A 24212-nucleotide genomic window follows, 5' to 3' on the forward strand; every position below is an offset into this window, starting at 1 on the left:
GAACAAGCCCCCGATCTATCAGCAAAATTACTGACAGACCGTAAAATAGGTTTTTCTTGTTTTAGTTTTAAATAAAGGACTTCATACAGAGGTTTAACTAATGACTCCTTATGACTCTAAATGAGAGGATGATTCACATGTTTAAGTAGTATACTTGTATTTCTGTAAAAAAAATTATATAATCTATTGAGCATTGTAATTCAAAAATATATTACTTCTGTGAGGTAATTCTTGACGAGTCATTGATTTTCCAGTTCTTTTACATCTGTGCTACTCTGGAAAAACCAATCAAAAGATCAGAAATAAGGCAAGTCATGAAACCTAAAAAACAAGACAGAAAGTGCTGGGTCATGGTAGGCCATCAAGTCATTGATGGATCTGGTGAAATTTAGCTGCAGGAAACTGAAACCATTCTATCCATCTTAATGAAGAAGGTTTAAATACAGGAAATTAGGTTCTTAAGACATCAGCTGGAGGACAGCAAGAGGTTTTGTAAGGTGACCTCCCAGAAATTACTCCAGAGTTCCATGAAGCCCAATAGGACAGACAAAATACCTCTGCCACCACAGGAGGTGGGCTTCAGGGGGCTTCTGCTGCAAACTCACTCAAAGAGCTTCCTGCTGTCCCCCCCGTGTGGAAGCTCTCCCACCTCTGCCCATCGCCTCAATTCACCACTGCCACATCTTCCTCAGTCTTCCACAAAGCTAATGACTGCGTCACAGCTGAAGAAAATCCAATACTTCAGCTATCTGTGTACATCATCAACAAAGAATCCTCATACAAAAAATATATGTCCAAAGCCATAGATGTCCCCCACCTGCCTTCCACCTCTCTCATGAGTGCATCAAATTGGAGGAATAATTTACGTATGGAACACAACTTTTGGGATGCCTGAGGAAGAGTTTACCAAGTTCTCATACTTAGGAGTACACAACCAGAGGAGATTAGTGCAATTCAACATCTTCACTACAACTCACTTTTTCTTTCATTTTTTTTTTAAATATTTTTATTTATTTCTAGGAGAGAGAGAGAGAGAGAGAGCGTGAACAGGGGAGGGTCAGAGAGAGAGGAAGACACAGACTCTGAAATAGGCTCCAGGCTCTGAGCCGGCAGTCAGCACAGAGCCCGACGCGGGGCTCGAACCCACAAACCGCGAGATCATGACCTAAGCGAAAGTCGGACGCTTAACCGACTCAGCCACCCAGGCGCCCCTTTCTTTCATTTTTTATATTTGTGTGTTCCATTCAGAATATTTTTTCCTTTTACCATTGTCAGTATAAACTTAGCTGTTTTCAACTGGAATTTTGAAGCCAAGTATGTTAGAAAATCATATGTTTGTATTTAACTAACTGGGTAAAATCTGATACTCCTAGTGTTTAGAACCTTTAATTCATTCACTGGGGACTGGAAATTAGCAATCACGTAACAGTGTTATTTTCCTTAGGAAAATTTGCAAGTCATCTGAATCTTTTCCCAGGTTACATAATAGCCATATTTCAAAAGACCTTAGATTCAATTCACTTGGTTCATAAAATTTCTATTGGAGTCACAGTTTGTGCATTGGAAACATTTTCATTTATCAAAGTCTTATTCTCTTGATCATTTCCACCTCTATTTTTTTTCCTCTCTCTAAATCCATGCCAAATCACAAAACAATCCAGGACAAATTCAGAAAACAAACATTCATTTAACTAATATGATATGGTGCTTTCAGATATACAGATGTGTAAATAGTTTGATCTTCCCACCACAAAGTTTGGATTTTAATGGAAAGCTTAAAATGTAATAGTCACTGTAATATAAAATATAAAACTGTATCTATACATTACAATTTCTTTCCTTCACTTTACTTTTTTCACCACATGCCTTGTGGTCTGTACCTCTTTTGCCTCATTTTTGTTTGAAGATCTATTCTTTAAACTTAAAGATGTTGAAATCTAATATGGCAGTCAGGGCAAGTAAATAAAGCCATAAATAATAATATAAAAATTGCTTAAACTCAGAGGTGCAGACATAAAGATGTCTGTAGATATACCTTTGAATTCTCCCTTGCCAGTATTCAGACACAAAGCACAGATGATCTGTCCTTTAAAACATTGTTACATTTGTGGGGTTTTTTTTCTTTGTGCTTCAATACCAGAGGCTTGGCCTTAATGACACTTTAAACTCCTTTTTCCCAGCTTTCAGTTTCTGTTTACATGATGGTACCCGTTTCTGTTTTTCTCCATTTGTCTTGTCCCTGACTCTACGTCTCTCTTATAATTCATGCTGCAAATCCTTGCCAAAAAGAATCTTGATCAAATATCACTTTCTGACATCTCCATGCTTAATATTTTTTAGTAGTTTGCTGTTCTCCATTGGATCAACTCACGGACTTATAAAAGGGATATATTAAAATTATTTATCTTATAATCTCACTTTGCACCTGAAGAAATAAGCCTCAGAGCGTGAGTAACTTTTCCATCCACTTCAACTTAAACATTTAGTGGCCTCCATATACCCATTCATTCAGCATTCATCAAACATTTATATGGTACCCAGATTGATTCAGCCAAGAACCACACACTTTCATCCTGGTCTCCCCAGTGCCTAGCAGTGTACCTGACTCCTACAGCAGGTGCAGGCAATATCGATCACATGGATAAATGGGTGTACAGATGGATGAGTGACAGAGAGAATGTGAAATTTTCTGGGAATCCAAAAACTGCAACAATCTTCCCTTATAACTCAGGGAAGACACTTAGGGTTGGGAACATGTCCTAGAAGGTAAGCTAGAATACTGATCTCAAAGCTGTATCTGTACAGCAAACTGTCCTTACATATTTCAGGTAGGTTTAAAGAATTTAGTGGAACTTAGGGGGTAATGTTTCCCAAGCTTTGGGGCCACCTCTGCCAATGACAAATCCTGTGTTGCCCTGGAAAGAGACACATTTCCAGCATATATTACTTGTATTCAATCATACAATACATATTTATTAGTGGATACGAGATTCCTGATCTTGTGGAGATTACATTATAACACACACAATGAACAAAAATAATGAAGTATTTAATATTTAGAGGTTGATACATGCTAAAAGCAAAAAAAAAAAAAGCATAACGAAGCAAGTTTTATTGGGGGTTCTGGGCAAGAGAGGGGGCTGATTATAGCATTTAACTGTATGGTGAGGACCAGCTTCATTGACAGGGTGAGAAGTGAGAGCAGAGGCTTGAAGGCAGAAGATGATGTTTCAGGCAGAGGGAATCGCTGAGCAAAGCCTTGAGGTAGGACTTTGCAGGTGGTGTTTAGTGAAAAAAGCAGTGTGGTTGTGCAGCAAGGGAACACAGTACTTCAGACGTCAGAGACAAGATGGTATTTGAAACATAAAGTAGAAGCTCAGGTTGAGCCTTGAAGAATATGCTACTTTGAGTGAAATAAAGAGTTACTTCAGGGTTTTTTACAGAGCTCATTTCTGCTTCTGTACCATTTATTATGCTATTCATTCATTCATTCATATATTTATTCACTTAGTTTCCGTAAATATGTATCATGGATTGAAAGACTGAGAAATAGGGAGAAGTAAGGCAATCAATAAATTTGAATGAGAGGAAAAATATGACGACAGAATTCACGTGATAGAAGGATATTAATTTACGGTCAAATAGACACTGGAATTTATGATTTCTGAAGGGGAAGTGTTCCAGAGATAACAAAAATCTTTTTCTATTTCTGTTGGTTCAAAGTTGAAATTGCACTGGAGTGCTAACTTTTGCATTATCCTAATTAATCTAAAGTGAGACTAATCTCATCTCCTCTTCTGTTTTCCTATACCTCAACAGTTTGCACACTTGAATTAATTGAATTCAACTCAATATGTTCACTGAGGCTGTGTGATATACTGGTGAAAAGCTCCAGTTTCCCATGTCGGTCCGCCTGGTTTTAAATATTGATCTTACAATTTACTGGCCATATAACCTTGGGGGATTACTCAGCCACTCTGCGCCTCTGTTTCCTAATCAGTAAATTATAGATAATTATAGCACCATTCGCATAGGGTGTTTGTGAAAGTAAAACTAGTAAGAGCTTGTGGAATACTTAAAATAATGTATTTCCCTACGGACAACAGTGATGCCGATGATACAGATGACCATAATACTCCCACTGTGTGTACTACAAGGAATTCAGAGATTCCTTAAGGAATAGTCCTGATTTTCACAGCATTTTAACCTGTTACCTCAATATGTCTTCTGTTTCATCTAACCTTCTACATGCATATTCTATTTTCTTAATCAGATGACATGTTCCAAAAGGGTAGATATATAATAACTCATATATATGCCATTTATATATTATACATATTTATTTATGTTACCTATTTATACATTTGAATAGGAAAATACAGATTAGCTATACACTGGATTCTATTAACTTAATTGTTTTATTTCTTTGAAAGTTTTTGTTATTTGTTCTTTTTTTAAATTGTTACTTATTCTTTGGCTGAATCATATTTTCACTTCTGAAGCTCACTGTGTGATCCTGAAAGAAATGCTCTGAAAATCAAAAATATCCTTGCCCCTCGAATTAATCATCAGATCTTCTGAAGTAGACATTTTATTGCTCATTGTCTTTAAATACTTCGCGGTGAAGTTTTGGGGGATTTCCAGCAGCAGTGCTTCCTCACCTCAGGTCTTTGCTCTATAATTCATTTCTTTATAAGCATCGTCCCGGTAGAGTTAACAACTTCCTTTTCCTCAATGTCTATATGTTTTAGGGCTGTAACAAGAGAGCTACATATAGATATGATATAAATCTTGATATTTCTATGTTGATGAACACACTCCTCTTCTGATCTCTATCGGTGTCTTCACATTTCAAAGAGTGTAATGTATCCATTTTGGATTACAGGCAATGACATAGTAACTATCATAATTTTGCCACAGTTTGGTCCCTATGGATAGTAATACTTAATAACTCTTCTGGTCAATTATAATATGGAAGTGTCACAAACACAGATTGGCAAAAGGAATAATATTATGCCTAACATTGCAGCAGCATGGCAGTTGACATCGATGGCTTTGCCAAATGGCAGATTGGCAATTTTAAGAGTCTCTTAATAGCCTTAAAGCTCTAAGTTATTTGCCATCTGAGTCATTTCTAGATTTTATTACGAAGACGTAGGATTTAACTATCTCTACAAATTCATAAAAAGATCAACAACAACTATGTGTTAAAATAGCACATTTCTTAAAGGAAATTCAGGCTCAGTTTAAACTATATTCTCTAAATGTCTCTGAATAATAGAAACAAATAAAGGTACATTTAATAATGCATGTATCATTTTAAACACTTGGTTAAAATAGAGATCCTGAAGTTACATCTTACATTTTATGAAAAAGACTCTACTATGTTGTTTGGATAGAGCATTATCTTGTCAAATGTCCCAAGCACCGAGGAGTGTGCCTTGCACAAAGTACTCCATAAACATTTTGAAAAACTGTGTGAATTCTATCATTCCTTCTGTTTCATGATCAATTTACATATGATTCTTGTTCTTATCTCATAAATATTATGACCCTTAGAATTGACTTACAGCTTATAAACTATGTGCTATGCAACATATTTTTCTGTTTTTATGAAACGTTTTCATAACTATGTTCTTGCATGGATTTGCTACTTTATTTAACACGTATTTATTGACCATCTACCATGGAATCTTTGGCCTCTAAAAGTTTATGAGGCAACGATGCCTCCAGGACATCACAACACAGGCTGACTGTGTTAAGACAGGTTCATTATGTAGCGCAATGGCAGTGTAAGGGACAACCAAATAATAAAATTTGGGAGGAGAGGATAAAAAGACTTCTAGAATCAAATAACAACAGCAACAAATAACTAAGATGGGGAAGATAAGTAGGGGGAAAACGGAAGAGGGACAGAGACTGTGCGGTTAACAGCCAGCTAGTGAGTGTCTGTTTTGCACATTGTCTCCCAACTCTGGGATCAGAAACATTGAGTAGCTAGAAATAGACCATGGTAAAACAAAAAGCAAAAAACAAACAAACAAAAAAACCCCAAAACCAAAAACAACAACAGCAACAACAAAACACAACAAACAAACAAAACAGGGCTTTTTGTTTATTTGTTTAATTCTCCTCTACCCCTGCCCAGTCGACTTTCTATTGCATCCCTGGTTATGACAGAGGGAAAGAAAACTGAGAATAATGCTGACAGAGAGAAATAGCTTGCACAAGGACCTCGAGGCCAAGACCTCAGGCCTCCTGGCCAAAACATTCAACATGGCTGAAGAACGGCATTTGACAGGGAGTGTGTTGAAGTTGGCAAGATAAGCAGAAACCGTATCACAAAATGTCCAACAAACCATGTCATGTACTATATATATATATATATACACATACACACATACATTACAGAAAATACAATTGGAATGTTTTGGGGGAAAATTTGAGTGTACGAAAAATGTTAACTTGTTCAAGAGAACCTGAATGTCCTGGCACTTCCATCTGCCTACTACTTCATTTTTTTCTCTGGGGAGAAACAGCAGTGTTGCTTCTCTTACTACTTATGATAGGTAGTTGCCCTTGGAACTGTGTCTCTAGTATTTGTTTTAATGTTTCTTTTTTTTTTTTTTTTTTTTTTGAGAGAGACAGAGAGAGCATGCATGTGCACACATGTGAGCAGGAGAGGGGCAGAGAGAGAGGGAGAGATAATCCCGAGAAGGCTCTGTACTGATAGTGCGGAACTCAGTGTGGGAACTGAACCCACGCACTGTGAGATCATGACCTGACCCAAAATCAAGAGTTAGATGCTTAACCAACTGAACCACCCAGGTGCCCCTCTTGTATTTAAAAAATTCCAGTATTTCCATTTGTTTAACTTTCTGCATATAAAAATTGTCATTGTCTTTTTGTCTTTATTTTTGTGAAGATGATAGTTTCAAATGATGCCCTTCTTTTACCTGCTCCCAGGAATAATTCATTGTTTTTACATAAACAGTACTTTTCCTTCCCTACTTACTATTCCTGCTTTCCCATACAGATGGTAAACAGTGATGAGATTACTTAATTTTCTCATTATCATGACAAAACCGGAAACCAGAACTTCCTGCACAGAGACAGCTTTGCCTAGAAGAATGTTTTCTCTGTAATTTATTGTAGCCATTCCCAGATAATTTGAAGCTGTTTACTACATGAATGGAAAATTACACACAAATGCAGATTGTTATTTTGGGATAATTTCCCTTCATTCTGATCTGACGAGCAAGAGTTCCTATCCAGAGCGTCAGCCATTCCTGGAACCAATTACCCTTTGAATTCTATTTAGACACCCCAGCTATTAACTTAAGGCTGAGTGTTTCCTTCTATTAATGGAAGAGAGTGACATTCTAGTGCTCATAAGAATCTATTTCTCTGTATTTACCTGTCCCTTAAGAGTTTCCTGGACTTTATTTCAATATTTCCAATAATTTGGAAGTAATTTTGTGTTCCTTATTTGTATTTGTGACTGGAGGTGTTATCTTTATCTTTTGCTTGTGTTTGTTACTGGAATTTTCCATTACTCTTACTATTTATACTACTGTACTAATTTGTATTATGATGTTTACACTCTGTAAGTTGCAGTATTTCCCAACTTGAACATTTTATGACATTTCACACATACTTTAAAAGTTTTATTTAGTGTTGTGGAGACTGCATGGCCCCACCATGCAGTAATTCTCCGCTTCTCTTATGCTGACAAAATTTTCATGTAGGCACAAAGATAACAGAAAAAAGTCTACATTTCCAATCTCCTCTTGTAGTTACGAGCGGTCCTGTGTTTAACCCTTGGCCAACTGAATGTAACTTGGATATCATGTGCAGTTTACAAGGACTTCCTCAAGAGACACTGTTACATGCTCATTGCCCATTCTTTTCCATTAGTCTCTCCATCCTATTGAAATGCAGATGACTCCTTAGACCCTACGATTAAGGAATGGAGGAGTGATAGATTTCATGGAGCCGACTCATCATACAAGCCATAAACTGCATTTCCTCCAGAATAAGCTTCTAATATGTTTAATCCACTATTAACTTTTTCCCCTGACATTCAAACCTGAACAACGTTTAATAATGCATGCAGTTAAACATATTTTTTCTTTATGAGTTTTTGTTCCTTTGCATTCATGTTAAGGCCTTCCACCTTAGTGTCAATACAACTTTTAAAATATGAAATTATTGAACAGTTAGAAGACAAAGCTTTAGTGAATGACAGCAAGGAATCAAAATGGTAAGAACAATGGCCATACACTGCTATAGCAGGGATGCGAGGAAAATGTTGCAAGAATAAGGAAATAGTTGACAGTATAAAATGGTTCAGAACAAATGAACTTGAGAAATGTACCCTGACTTTGGTATTATGAGGTATTTTGCAATCTTCAAGTATGCAATTCTACGCTGTTTTCTGGGCTGTTCCATGTTAGCACTGATACCGTCCTTCAGTTTGTATAGCATATAATAATATAGTATATATTAAATATATATTATTAGTATATAATATATTTTGCATTTTTATTCACAATGCTTTATATTTACATTATATATAAATTTATTGAAAGTTTTTAATGCATAACGTTTCCACAGAAATTGCTGCATCCTTTTTTTCCCATCGCCATGGTTTTCTCTGAGTGGAGTATACACCCCCATATTGTTGTTGTTAGGCTCAGCCATGTGGCTTGCCTTGGCCAAGAGTAGGTTTGAAAGCCTAAGAGGTGTCATGTGTTTCTTCTCATTTCTATTGCTTTTTGCCATCAGAAATAAAAGAACATGACTTGAGCAGTGAACCAAATACACAACCTAAGCAGAGCAACCCCAGACAATACACAAAAAGAGGAGAAAATTAAATGTTGTCATAGCAACATTTAGACGCTTAGAGGTGGTTTGTTACATACCATTATCACCACAATAAAGTAGTATACATTTGGTAAATATTTATGGAAGTATAGTGATAGTAATAATTTGTGCACAGTAAAAATCCTTTTAAAGGAAATAATATAAGTGATTAAACTTCTGCATTACTGTAATGTTTACCTTAACTTCTGGAAAAAAAAAACAACACGTCATTATGGCTATTATTTTAGTAAGTACTATTGTAACAAAACTGCTACAAGTTTAGTAACTTAAAGAAACCAAAATGTATTATCTTGCAGTTCTGTACGTCAGAAGTCTGACACTTCTCATGGGGCTAAAATCCAGATGTTAGAAGGGCTATATTCCTTCTGGAAGCTCTAGATCAGAAGCACTCTTGTCTTCTGCTGCCTCTGGAGGTTGTCTGCATTCCTTGCCCTGGAGACTTCTTCCTTTATCTTCAAAGTAAAAAATGTTGGGTTAAGTCCTTCACCCACTCAATCTCTCTGACCTACTCTCCTGCCTCTCCTACTTTTAAGGACCCAGTGATTACATGGGGCCACCAAGATAATCCAGGGTAGTCTTGTTTTGAGGTTGGTTGGCTCCATCTGCAACCATGTTATTTCTCTTCTGCCTATGTAGTGGGGTGAATGGTGGTCCCAAATATATGTCCATTTGGAACCCATGAATGTGACTTTATTTGGAAAAAGGGTAAACTTTGCAGATGTAATTAAGCATCTTGACATGAGATTATTCTGGATTAGGATAGGCCCTATATTCATGACAAGTCTATTTATAGGGAAGAAAAGGTGAGAAGAAACAGAGAAAAAATCCACATAAAGACTGAGGCACACTGGAGATACATAAACCCCAGGCAAAGAGTGCACGAAGCCACCAGACACTGGAAGAGGCAAGGAAGAATTTCTTCCTAGGCCTTCAGAGGGAATATTATCCTATCAACACCTTGATTTTGTACTTCTGGACATTACAGTTGTGAGGCAAGTGTGTGGTAATTTGTTATGTGACAGCCCTAGAAAACTAATACATCATATCAAGTAGCAAAGTTGCAGGGTCTAGACATTAGGACATGACATTTATGAGAACCATTATTTGTCTGCAATATGATATGACTATACTAAGTATCTGTAACTATACACAGTAATGTCATCATACAAAATTATTTTAATTTTAGAGGCCCAGTATGTGTGTGTGTGTGTGTGTGTGTGTGTGTGTGTCTGCCCAGTGTCCAGATTCATTGCTTCAACCCAAACAAAACAATAAAATACTACCTTATTTTATTAACATTAACAAATTAATGATTTTAACATCAACAATAAATTATATTTATAAAAATATTCAATTATCTCTTTCATTATCTATTGCTCTATAACAAACTTCTCCATGACTTAATGGCTTAAAAGAATAATTATCTTACTTTCTCATTCTTCAGTGTCTCAGGAATTTGCACACTGTGTGGCTGGGATCATTCAGTTGGTTGCATTCACCTGGTGGCTTGCCTGGCCTGGAAGATCTAAGAAAACTTCCCTCACATGCCTGCCACTTTGATATTTATCCACATGGACGAACTCTCTCTCTGTCTCTGTCACCCTCTCCCTAAGTGGCTAGCTTTGGTGTCCTCATAATACATTGGTCTTAAAATGGGCAAACTTCACGCATGGCTTCAAGAATGGTGAAAGTGTTATGGCACACCATTATGCTCTCATGTTCCATTAGTCAATGCGAGCCCCGGGGCCAGCCCATTGTCAAAAGGAGGAGGAACTGGCACAACATTCTTTCAGAAGAAGAGGTAAGGAGTCATGATCTTATTTAATCTTCCACACACAGGGCTCCCTTCGTAGGTAATGACTTATTTGGTTGCACAGGGCTTCATACTCAGAAGGAACTGCACTTGGTTTAATGAATCACTGTGTTTACATTTCTGATAATTTTTGAACAATGAGTCCTACATTTTCATTTTGCACAGGGCACCACAAATTATGTAGCCAGTTATCACACATTAATCAGAGGGATGAAAAAAAGTATTAAACTATTTTTCTGGTGAGAAAACAGATGCTTAGATGTGAAATAATTTGTGTGAATTTCCATATACAGCAAGGGGTAGAATAGGATTTCTAATTTCAGATCCTATATTCCTTCTCCTATCTATTTTACTTGATTTCTTATTATAGGAATCTGCTCTTTTTTATGTATAAAATAAAAATTTCCAATTTTATTATATGTCTATTATTTGCCATCCTAGGAGCTTGAAAATCTCATCTGTATAAATAATAACACGATTCTTTTTTTTCCCCAACTGCATTAGCCTCTTTTTATTCTTTCGGTAATCTCTTCCAGAGTTACTTCCGTTTGCAGGTGATGGAATGTGCAAGGAATCCACTTCAAATGTTGGCACAGTTATGAGCATGGTCTTTTCCTTTACTCGAACTCAGAATTAAAACTTTGGGTTCTTGTTTTTTATATTTCAGTCCCAGAAGTAGTTCTCATGGTAGAAGTTACCTGCAGGCAGTCTTATGCGCTCTAGTAGCAGCCTACACCCAGGCTCCAGCTTCTCTCGGACACTACCCAGGATGGATTTAAATATGGATTAAACCAAGAGGCATTCTGGTAAATGAGTTTAAATCATTTTAAACAACCTACATGACATGCTTTCTTAAAAACAATGCCTCCACTCCACATAAATCAAGGTCAAAGTAAATGAAGAGCTCAAGATGTCGTCAGTCCCATTTGTCTAAGTCCTGGTGTCAGGTGGATGAGCAGCAGCCAGTTATGACAACAGGTGATCCATCCGAAGTTAACACTCAAATTTGTTAACACTTTTCCGTTTCTAAACCATCCTTAAAGGAGATCATCCATGGGGTCACACCATCCTCGCGGTAGTCCAGCAGGGCAACCATGCCGTCTGGATTCACATTTTCACCAATAAAGAACTGGTCGTTTTTGAAATTAGCAACGATGTGCTTCATCTGTTCTGCAGCCCCTGTTAGAAAAGGTTTTACTCTTTCTGGCCTCTGTTCTTCAAGCTCGCCTTTGATTGATTTCATGTAATCTTTGATGTACTTCTTGTAAGCTTCCTTTGTGAAGCCGGTTTCCTTCAAGGGATGGTTCATGACAATATCCACACCGGTGACTACTGTGCTCTCGGTACCTTTAATCTCAGGGCCTTCAGTGGAGGCATTTCCACCTATGAGTGAGTCATCGATGTTACCCTCTGTCCTACTGACCATCTTCCCCTCCACCGTCTGTCCACGATCTCTGGAATCTTGTGGATGTCGGAGAAAATCTCATCATGGCTGATGAGGTCCCTGTAAATGATCATGACAAGCGGCCGGAGAGACGACGAAAGCCCTAGCTTAGCAGGAGCGAGAGCTCTGAGCGAGCACGGTGCAGCTGGAGCGGCACTCGGGGGGCGGGCGGACAATGCCTGATGTTTTGTTATCACTATTATGTTACAAGGAGAAAAACCCTCTCTCTTCAGAAGCCAGAGCAGTCCCCACTAAAAGACCCAGACTGGCTCACTTTGGTCACATGCCCGTCCCTGGATCAAACTGTGACCTGTGGAGTGGCATATTCTAACTGATCAGGTTTGAGTCTCTTGCATAATCCCCAAACTGGAAGTTGTGCTAAGTACCACGCAAATCTTATGAGCTAAAATGGAGGACAACCAGATTGCTAAAAACATGGTTGATAGGCAGATACGATATGTCTACTAAAGTAGTTAAGATGAAATATTAAACCTTATTTATCATGTCAAAACGTGTAGTCATTTTAAAACCACAGTGTAGACTTCTGGGACTAACTCTGTCATTACTACCATCTTATAGTTCAGTTTATTTTCAGTGATACTATGTGTAATGATTTGCCTGTGTTAGAAAAACTCCTATATGTACATTCAAGGCTTAAATGTGGCATCTCATAGGATATTTAAAGAAGCAAGTATTGTTAGTAAATGGGCTATCCTAATTCCTTGAGTTTTTATGTGATTTGAGGTTAGTATTTGTAGATTGTATACTTTATGATATTTCTGTGCGGACAAAGTCTGAGATCATGGTCACAAGAAAAATGTTATTGCAGCGTGACTGTAGAAAAATTAACTGCCATCTTTCCCCCCTTGCTTTACATTAGTCTCTATACTCAGTAACTGTCTGCATTAATTCATTACAATGCTGTTATTCTCAGTCGCATATGAAAGCTAGAAGTCTTCTTTTCATCATGAAATATTTTGGCTCAAAGCAGTCCTGTGGGTTTTTCTTTCTTCGGTGTAATCTTATTTCTTGTAATTTTTTGTGAAATGTATAACCTATATAGTCATTTCCCGGGCAGAAATTGACAGATACATACTGTGGACATTCTACGTGAAGTTGTACTTTTGGGACATAATCCATTTGTTCTAGAAACAAGTAACAAAATATGTTGATAAAATATTGAGAACAAAGTTACTTAAAATTGATATTAAAGCATAACCAGAAAACATTTTTAGACCTATCACAGCTGGAACTAGTTTTGAGTTGGCTGTGATGAACTCCTGAGTATTGTGCTTTTTATTCTTTTTTATCAGAGAGATAGGTCTTTGCTATCCTTTCCAAATAGTTCAACAACAGAGTAGAACTATCTTGTAGATTAAATGACCTTTTAAACCTCTTTATCTTATAATGATGGAGTTTACACTGTGACTCTTGTATACATTACTCCTACAAGCCTTCTTGGTTTATTTGGGTGCAAACATGCAATGGTCATAACAAAAACAGACAAAGGAAGAAAAGTTTACCAAGTAATCTTTTCAAATAGGTTGGACAACCAGATGGAACTGAACTTTCTGGAAAAGCTCCTTAAGAGGGATTTTCTCATCTGGAAAAGACATCCTTGGTGCTTCTTGCAACTTGTACCTAATGTTAGGAGTTCCAGTAACCATCTTGTGTCCTTGAAGTTGGAAACTATGGTAACCAGAGAGATAGAATGCCTTCAAGTCCTTAAAGTGTTTGTGGAACTGCCACAGCGGCCCTGGACTGGCTGCCTCTGTACATCCGGTACATGTGATACACAACTGATATTTAAGGAACTGAAAGCTTTACCAATTTACTGCTTTATTACTTTCTGAATGCAATTCCCAGGTTATAAATTTGTTCTCTTTGTGTATCTGAAATTCTGTTTTGTTTTTACATACTTCTCTCCTTTTTTTCAATATTCAAATCATCTCTCCACACTAACATCAATAAAACTAATTACTGTGTTTCGGTTCTATTCAGATTTACATTTTTGTTTTCTTAGAACACAGTTCATGTAAATGTATTGAAAAATGTAAATCGCTTATCCAAATGGATCTGATGCCACTAGTTAATTGATGATTCTAGTAATATAAATTTAGGAACACACAAATGCTTCACAAATACTTGTGGATTGACTATAACAAATTTTTTTAAATCTATGGATTTAGGACTCATAGAAATTCTAAGTTATAGTTGCTGTTTATAAAGAAAAGTGTGATAGCCTTAAATCTAGATATTCAGATGGAAAGATAATGATCAGCCACTGACAGAGTCCTACTCCCTGAAGCATATGCAGAGTCTCAGTTGTGCTTTACCCACAGCTCTTCAAAAGATTTTTGATCCTTAGATAAAGAATTTGTTAATACTTTAAAGTTTTAAACTTAAGATCTATAAAGATTTTTCTTCTTCTGAGTCTCATATGTGATGGCTTTACTTAAGCAAAAAGAAAAACAAAACAACACAAAACAAAAAACCACCCTACAATATCTAGACCAACACTTACCCCAGGCATTTTTGAGACACTAATATTACAATGAAAAAAATGTAAGAGATGTCCAAAAATCTCTAGCTAAAGATATAATATAATAAAAAGAAAAATGACCCGAATATTGGGTGCTTTATGAATTCACAATGAGGGATATTTAATTATTTTCCTATCCTTAAAACTTCTATTATTTCCCCCTCACAGTCTTGCCTAAGTCGGGGTATAAATGTAATACCATGTTTCATTATAAAAGTCCTTTTCAATATCTCTTCATCATAATGAATTTAATTGTTTTCTTTTATGTCTTATGTCATGTTAGTTTTGAATTTTCTTCTGGAGACTATAGCATTTTAACCTACACCATTGTTATCTGTGGGTTGTTTTTTTTTTTCTTATAGGATTTTAAGTTTTCAGAACCTGTCTATATTTTATTCTTCCTTGTGAGCTCTCCACCATCCAGTTTCTTTCCATTCTAGCTATTCAATCAATATGCTTGAGCACATCCAAAAATGACTAAAAGAAACTCCTTACCATAACTGCATCTAGAGAGGAAAGTGCTATCACAGCAGGTAGGGTCCACGAGGAGCTTAAAGTTCACATACTCAAGCACTCAGATAGCTGGGATTGCTTTTTGTGGTGGCACTGACATTGCCTGAGGGATATATATGAATGGTGAAAATTAGTTTTTTGTTTGTTAAATCATCCTTCTTTAGGCCCGTGAAGATATTACTTTAATATAAATATTCCATCCCCCAAATCTGATTCAATTATTATGGAGTGAAGCCCTGGGATCTGAATTTTTCAAAACCCCTTAGGCAATATTGACATAGATGACCCAGGCACTCTCTTTTGGGAAACAGTGTTCTAATTCTTTCTTCCTTACATGGGTGGTTGTTAGCTTTTGAACATATCCCAAATAGCCTTTGTGTTACTAACAGAAAACAGAAAAAAAAAATGGAAAAAAGATAAATTTGGCAATTAAAAAATTTTTTTAAAAGAACAAACAAAAAACCCTAAAACTTATTTTTAGCGTGATAGTTCATTTCGTGAAATCTAAATTGACTACAGGGATATGGAAAAATGGAATTCATGTTTTTTCTTCCTATTTAGCATATTTAATAATTTTACATATAATAATTTTAATATTTAAAAATAGAAAATTTAAAGTCAATACCAGTATCTACTCAAGGGAAATTTCTATTTCATTTTTAGAATACTGGTTGTATAGGGTTATATTTTGCATTAAAATATTATTTCTCTTTTCTGACATTTAATTCCCTAGAGTAAAATTAGAATTCATTTGATATCTTTTGTTGGTTGTAGTAAGATATTAAATATATTTTTCTCTTTCTTATACAAAGTGATGTAACAGAAATTTTGACCATTTTCCTTATAGAAACAGTCTATTTTAAAACTTGTTCTTATTTAATAGTATTACACTTGTGAAATAATTGTAGAAATATTTCATAAAAAGTTATATGTCACATATATTCATTTTTAAAAATGGTTTTAGTGGGGTGCTTGGGTGGCTCAGTTGGTTGAGTGTCCAACTTCAGCTCAGGTCATGATCTCATGGTTCATGGGTTTGGGCCCCACGTTGGGCTCTGTACTGACCGCTCAGAGCCTGGAACCTCCTTCAGATTCTGTGTCTCCTTCTCTCTCTGACCCTTCCCCGTTCATGCTCTGTCTCTCTCTGTCTCTCAATAATAAATAAATGTAAAAATATTGTTTTAAATAAATAAAATTTAAAAATGGCTTTGGTAATATATAATGGGATACATTGATTGCTAAGCTGTTAATCCAATGCCTACATCATTTAAGTAGATATTGTGTTTTCAATAATAAATTTCTGTTCAACAAAGATTTTTTAAATTCCTAAATTATTTTCTATATAGGTTTTCCCACTGGTACCTTTCAGTTCTCATGATATTCCTGAGGTGGAAATAAATATAAAGAGTATGTATGGTAGAATTAATTTTATTTTCCATAAAAATTTGAATTTGTGGTTAATGATCAGTGAAGAAAATTTATTGGCTGCCTAATACAGAAGATTCTGGCTAAGTGCTTTACATATATTATTGTCTTGACACTTTCAAAAACCTCAAAAATAGGTACTATTATTAAGTGCCTGTTACTATTGAAGATAATGGAGTCGACTCAAGTAATTTGCTGCAGGACACAGAGCTGGCACGTACTAGAGTTAGGATTTAAATTGGACTCCATAGACTTCACTATATTTGCAATAATGATATTTGTATAAAATCCATTTATTTTATGGAAAGAGAAAATTTCCTGTTTCTAGCTTTATATTTGGAGGTATGCTGTCATATGTTGCATGTTAGATCACCTATCCTAGTATTAAAAAATGACTCAGAAGGGGTAGTGGGTGGCTCAGTCCATTAAGCATTCAACTTTGGCTCAGGTCATGACCTCACAATGTGAATTAGAGCTCTGCTGTCAGTGCAGAGCCCGCTTCAGATCCTATCTCCTTCTCTCTCTGCCTCTCCCCCACTCTCTCATGCTCCCTCTTCTTCTCTCTGAAAAATAAACAAACATTTAAAAATGACTCAACTACAAGCATTTTGAGAAGAGTAGTTTATGTGGGAAAGAAAATGCAAGTTTCAGGCTTTTGAAGTATTGACTCACAGATTTTTAAAAAAATGCAAAGGTATTTGTAGACAAAAACAAAAACTCCAAAAGAGTATAAAATGTTGGGTTAACATTTAGCTGTTCTGATGGAAAAAAAATGTTTCTCATAGAGTTATTATACCTGCAAATATATATCTTCAAATATTGCTATTCTAAAAGCCAAAAGATAAAATTATCTTTGCTAGGAAATCTGTAATTTATAGGAAAAAAAAATAGAGTTTCATTTAATTTGAGGATGAAAACCAGACAAGGTGACCCAGGGATCTGTTTTTTTTTTAACTTTCTTTTTAATTTGTAGTGTTGATGCTTCTTTCTTTTTTCTCATCATTTGTGGGATGCTATCTGCATATCTGTTTATAATGTAGGCAGGGTAAGACGTATCAGTTTTGCTTCCCTGTTAGTGAGCTTCACTAGATAACATTATCAAGAATAATGTCAAAATAGAACCAAACAGAATGTCACTCAGTTTACTGTATAATATGGTCATAGGCAAACTCAATTGAAAAATACTCTCATTGGCTTCCGGGGTCAATGTCCCAAGAGATAATTTATAAAGCTCATGGATCCAAGATAATTTATGAAGGTCATGTATCCAAGGCAATGTTAAGGAATGGAAAAATGGTGCCCCCCCCGCCCCCCACACACACATAAACTGGCAAAAAACATTTATATATAAGACCATAGGGATATGGACAGGAGCTTTTAGTATGGAAAAGTGCAGATTTAGAAGCTCTAAATCCTGTGGGGATAGTTTCATTCTTTGAATTAGCTACTTAGAATTTGTGATCCCTTAACCTTTGGGGCTGTAGTGGTAAGACAGATAGACTCTCACTTAATAGGGATGGCAATGGGTAGCTGAGATCGGCTCTGATTTGTGTTTTGGGGAAAACTCCTACTTTACTTTTCCTTGAGGTTGATTTTCCTCAAAGTCTGACACTAGACTGACATTGCCTCAAGACTGTGAACCCATCAAAGTTTACAGTGTCTTATTTTTTAAGACTTTTTTCAATTTTATTATTTATTTTGAGAGAGAAAGGGAGACGGAGAGAGGGAGAAAGAGAGGCAGAGAGAGAGACACACACATAGAATCCAAAACAGGCTCTGTACAGTCAACATGGAGCCCTGAGGCTGGGCTTAAACTCACGAAACCCTGAGATCATGACCTGAGGTGAAACCAAGAGTTGGATGCTTAACCGACTGAGCCACCCAGGTGCCCCAAAGTTTACCGTCTCTTAAATCAGGCTCAGAGACACATGCGACAGGCCCCAGACTAAAGTTTTCTGCCAAACCCTACCTAGAATCATGTGAGTTGAGAGGTTAGCATTTCTCATTAATGTATATGTCTTTCCAAATTTCAAATCATGAAAAAAATCAGTCACAAAATTGGGAAAATGCAAAAAAAAAAAAAAAAGTTTCAGGCCATAAACAAGAGCAAGAAATGCTGATATGTGGAGTCAAATAAGAGTGTGATTTATGGGAACAGGGACAGGAGCACATTATAGAGAAGCAATCAGGAAGTAATCAGCCCCCCTTCTAGCTGTTGCTACGCAGTATGTGTGTGCTTGTGGTTGAGTCTGCTGATAATGATAAGTCATTCTTGTAAATAAAATTAAAACTGAATTAATATTAATAGGTAAGATTAATAGGTAATATATAGATAAATAGAAAAGTATACTTAATAGATAATATAAAGCTTATAAATGTTGTTCCAAGAAATAGAAAAGTTTTGAAAGCAAAACAAGTCATTAAATTCACAAGTATGACATGTGATTCTATATAGTGCTAGGAGATCTTAACTGCTATTCATTTATTATTATTTTTTTTAGTAAGTTCCATGACCAACATGGGGCTTTAACTCAATGACTGCAAGATCAAGAGTCACATGCTCTACCCACTGAGCCAGCCAGGTCCTCAAAACTGGTATTCAAATCTGATAATGTTCATTAGTATTTTCCAGTGTTTGAGTTGCTCACTATAAGTTACAGTTCTTTGTAAACATGGTTAATTAATATTCTTCATTCTTCATTGAAAAATTTTCAGATAAACCTAATAATTAGCGAAAAGTATGAAAAAATGTTGGAAATGTATTGCCAGGTAGGTTTTAAATCACTACAATGTAAACCATCATGGACTAGTGTACTTCAAAGGCATTTTGAACATTCTGACAGCACTCAAAGGGCACAATTCTGGTAACAATCCTTTGAGCCAATGCCTACTGCTTCTTAGAAATCATGCACAATTTGGTAGGATATCAAGGGACAGTATTTAGAAAAAAATTGTAAAATACTTTCTGTAGTAGACATTATCAACACCAGCATAAGGATGAGTGAATTCTTGAGAATTCTCCGGAATTCTCATTTCTTGTTTCTAAATGCCAAAGAATAATATTTTTTGGAACCTGGAACATACTAGCTAAGACAAAGTAGGTACTGCCAGGTTATGTACATGGAAATCTTTGACCTCTGAATGAAAAGAATGTTGATCCAATGGATTTAGGTCTCTGATGTTATTTTTCAAAATTTGTTGAAATTTATATTTATTGGTTATTTTAAAAATCTCTTCCTCTATCCTAATATATGCATTTAAAACTATATATTTTCTTATAAATGTATATTTTGCAAGTCAAACACATTTTCATATGCATTATTTCCATTGTTACTCATTTTGAAATATTTCCTAATACTCATTGTAATTTCTTCTTTATATATTTCTTAATCACAAATAATATAGGGAATTTCTTAGTTACATTATTGTTACTGTTTCTCATTCCCATTGTGGTTATAAAGCATACTTTGTATAATTTCAATTCTTTGAAAACTTTCGAGACTTGATTAATGGCCCAAGGTATGCTTCTTTTTTGAGAATGTTTGAAGTATACTTGTAAAGAACATGCATTATGACTTGTAGGAAGTAGTGTCCTATATTTGTGAATTCGACTTTTGAATTAATACTTTTCCTTCTTTCCTCATTTATGGACCTCTCAGTTTACCTGTTTTAGGGCTTGTACTTGAATTCTCCATTTTCTTTAATAAGACATGTTTACTGCTGCTTATAAGTAATTTAGACTTAGTTCCATATTTCATCTTTTTTTATTGTTGCCTTTTGTTCTTATTTGCATATCAACCTTCTTTTTGAAATTGTCATTGTTCCTACAAAACATTAGTTTTTATCTTAATCACATTTGACCTCCAATTTTGCAGAATCTTCTTACTGAATTCAATGTTTCATATTTTCAAAAGAAAAAAATCACCTTTTAAAAATATAATTCCACTGTCTTTCTCCTTACTTTGTTTCTTATTAGAAACCAGATGTCTACGATTTTGCTCTTTTTTTATTTATCATTTTTCTCTGGCAGGTATTGTAATTTTCACTTTGACTTTTGCAGTTTTGCAATGATATGCTTATTTCACATTTTTAGTGTCCCTCCCTAGTTTCATAGGCTTAATATTTTCCTAGGATTTTGAAAAGTTATCAGCCATTTTTGACTCATATTGTTTCTGGACAGGTCTTTTTCCTTTACTTCTAGGATTCTATTTATATGTATGTTAGGCTTTCTTGTGGTATCCCCTATGTCTCTTTATCTCTCTTTTATACTTTCCTTTTGTCTCTCTGGGCTTTATTCTCATGATTTTCTTTTGATCTTACAATATATATTCCAATGCAATTATTATCTTTAGCTCTAATTTCCTGCTAAAACTTGCCATTGACCTCCATGTACTCAAAGAATACATATCCTGATTATTTTCTTACTTTACTAGATGGTTCTTTCCACACTCCTTTGATAGTTAATCCTGCTTTACCAAACCTTCAAGTGTAAGAGTTCTTTAACTATTGACCTTAGCCTCCCTATGCTCCGACTCTGTTTAGGTCATTTATGAAGGTCATAAATTCAAATATTATCTACTTTTTAAATCCCTTATTTATATCATCTTCTCCATTTTTTTCTTCTGAGATGAATATCAGTGTATCAAAAATATCTAAATTCTTTAGGAATCTTGTCCCATATATTTTTTCTTTCATTTCTGTTTATTTATGATTTCTATTTTTACTGGCTCTTTCCCTTCATGAGTTAAAATGCTCATATCTTAAGAAAACCCATTCCTAATCTCATGTCCCCTTTTAACTAGCAATTTTTCTCTTTCTTCTGTTTCATATTAAGCTTTCTAATGCAATTATTCTTATTCATTGCATCATTTTGATATTTCTTTCCTCCTCAATCAATTGCTATTTGATTTCTGTCCTGATCAGTTCATGTGAACTTGTCTAGTAACATAGAACATACTCATCATTATTAAATCTAATAGGTGTATCTGAATTCTTATATTACTTTCTCTAGGTGCATCAGTTTACACGTTGTCAATTATTTTCATTTAAACATTCGCTCATTTGGCTTTCTTGACAACACCATCTGGTTTTTCTTCTTCCTCACTGGCCACTATTTCTTAGTATGCCTCATGGAATTCTCTTTCTGTTTCTCCTTGAATCAGGTATTCCCAGGATTCTCAATTTATTCTATTCAAGATAAATTAGGTAGTGTGTGTGTGTGTGTGTGTGTGTGTGTCTGTGATTTAATAGTGGCCTTTTCATACTTTAAAAATGGCTGTGTCAAGCTATTTTGGATCTATTTATCTATTTATTTTACCAGATGCTAAAATCCTTAAGGAAAGATATTGTGAACTATACAATGTTGAATATATCCAGGTTTGGAATCAAAGTAGAGTTTAATATATATATTTGTTTAATGAATGAATGAAAACACTAGTCCAATTAAAAGTTGGACACACTGAGGGGCTTCTGGGTGGCTCAGTCGGTTAAGCATCAGACTTTGGCTCAGGTCATGATTTCACAGTCTGTGGGTTTGAGCCCCGTGTCTCTGTGCTGACAGCTCAGAGCCTGGAGCCTGCTTCAGATTCTAAGTCTCCCTATCTCTCTGCTCCTTCCCCGCTTATTCTCTGTCTCTCTGTCTCTGTCTCTGTCTCTCTCTCAAATTAAATAAAGACATAAAAGAAAAAGTTGGACACATGGACATTGTCTATGCCAGGAGGCGGAGGTAAAACTTGTGAGTCCTAAAATTAAATTTAATATTCTTCCTTTTTGCCTGCTTTTAATATCCTTTTGATAGCCTTAAGTACCAAGGCTCTCACTACTTGATCACCACATCCACCGTCCAAAAAAGTTGACCCCAGTATTTTTTTGATTGAATAAAGTGTATATGGTTCTTCAGAGAAATGAATCCCTGACTTTCAGAGCTTATAATCTATTTGGAGATAAAAAATGTACAATTGGCAAAATTTGGCTGAAGCATGTCAAATTTACACAAATAGTTCAAAATAACAGTGGAAGAGAGACAGTGGTGCTATCAATGCTGCCTAGTGGAATTGTAGTATAAACCATATATATAATTAAAATTTATCTAAGAGTTATATTTAAATGTAAAAAAAAAGATTTAAGTTTAACATATATTATCTAACACAATATAACTAAAACATTAGCACTTCAGCAACATAAACAATTTTGAGGCATTTTACATACATTTCTCTAAGTCTTTAAAATTTAGTTTATAATTACAACATATCTCAATTAATACTGAATTTTTATGGGAAATTCATAACATGTATATAAGTTTCATAAAATCCAGTTAAAAGGTAGATACCTAGGGGCGCCTGGGTGGCTTAGTCGGTTAAGCGTCCGACTTTCACTTAGGTCATGATCTTGCAGTTCGTGGGTTCGAGCCCCGCGTCGGGCTCTGTGCTGACTGCCAGCTCAGAGCCTGGAACCTGTTTCAGTCTGTGACTCCCTCTCTCTCTCTGACCCTCCCCTGCTCATGCTGTCTCTCTCTCTCTCTCCTAGAAATAAATAAAACATTAAAAAAAAAAAAGGTAGATACCTATACCCATTTTTTCTAAATGTTTTACTTCAAATTAAAAAAAAACAAGTCAAAATAAAAAATATAATAGTTTCTTTAATATCTGCATCCTTCTACAAAACTGAATCTTTTTTTAAAGAATTGATTTGGATTTGAACTAAAAGCCTAATAATTTTAAAACTACATATATCCAAGTTGCACAACTTCTCTAATTCTTTTGTTAGCTTAGTGTTACATTCATCAAATGCAAAGGGGTGTGGTGCTGCCTAAACTGAAGGACAATTCTAACTATCAATATTGAAAAAACCCTCTTAGACTTTGTCTTCTTTCTGTTATAGGCAAAGTATATGACTCCGTGGATTGCAAGAAAAATCTTCTGCATGTTGATTCATGCTTAAAAAAATGTGTGGAATCACTGCTATTGATTGCATTATGTTTGGTTTCCATTTCAACACTGTCTGGTAGACAACACTCGACCTGGCTATGTAGATCACAATAAACTTTCCACTTCACTGGTGCTGTGAGTTTTCTTGTTTCTCAATACCCTGATATCAGTGAGATGACATAAATCATGCTGTCATTTTTTGGTGTTTGATTATTAAATAATTGACAATGATTTGTTTCATAAAAATCTTGAATTTGAATTGTCATACTAAATCTTTGTAAGACTCCTCACAACTGAATCAATGACCACTGACAACAGACACAACATCAGTAAAAACACTCTCTTATTTCTTTTAATTATTCCAAAAAATGGTGATTTTTTTCATAGCATTTGTATGTATATACTGAAAAAATTTAACAACTATATCCCTGGCACTCTTTTTACCTTCTACTTTAGAAAATCGAGCACAGTCATTTTCAGTATATACCATACAATGCAACAAAGCAACAAGGTAAACATTAGTCTCTTCTTTTAAAATCTCAATAAACTTGAAACACAATCTTTCAAAGCAATGAATGTAAATGAAAGTTTGAAACAAAAAGTAACCAAAATATTAATTAATCAGTGACTCTTATATGGCACAATCTATCTAAATCTAAAATA

The 24212-nt window shown here is 35.3% G+C and overlaps 1 long non-coding RNA gene and 1 pseudogene across 1 annotated transcript; one reads left to right on the forward strand and one right to left on the reverse strand.

Annotated features, from left to right (window-relative positions):
- Window positions 1-11193: 11193 nt before the first annotated feature.
- On the reverse strand, window positions 11194-12250 carry LOC120223602 (annotated as a pseudogene).
- Window positions 12251-12390: 140 nt separating this feature from the next.
- LOC120223599 lies at window positions 12391-14128 on the forward strand. The gene is made up of 2 exons (XR_005526341.1): window positions 12391-12482; window positions 13687-14128. It is a non-coding gene; the product is annotated as an uncharacterized LOC120223599 (long non-coding RNA).
- Window positions 14129-24212: the final 10084 nt, after the last annotated feature.

This window comes from Hyaena hyaena, unplaced genomic scaffold (genome assembly GCF_003009895.1).
Source record: "Hyaena hyaena isolate Hyena2069 unplaced genomic scaffold, ASM300989v1 scaffold_1020, whole genome shotgun sequence".
Classification (NCBI taxonomy): domain Eukaryota; kingdom Metazoa; phylum Chordata; class Mammalia; order Carnivora; family Hyaenidae; genus Hyaena; species Hyaena hyaena.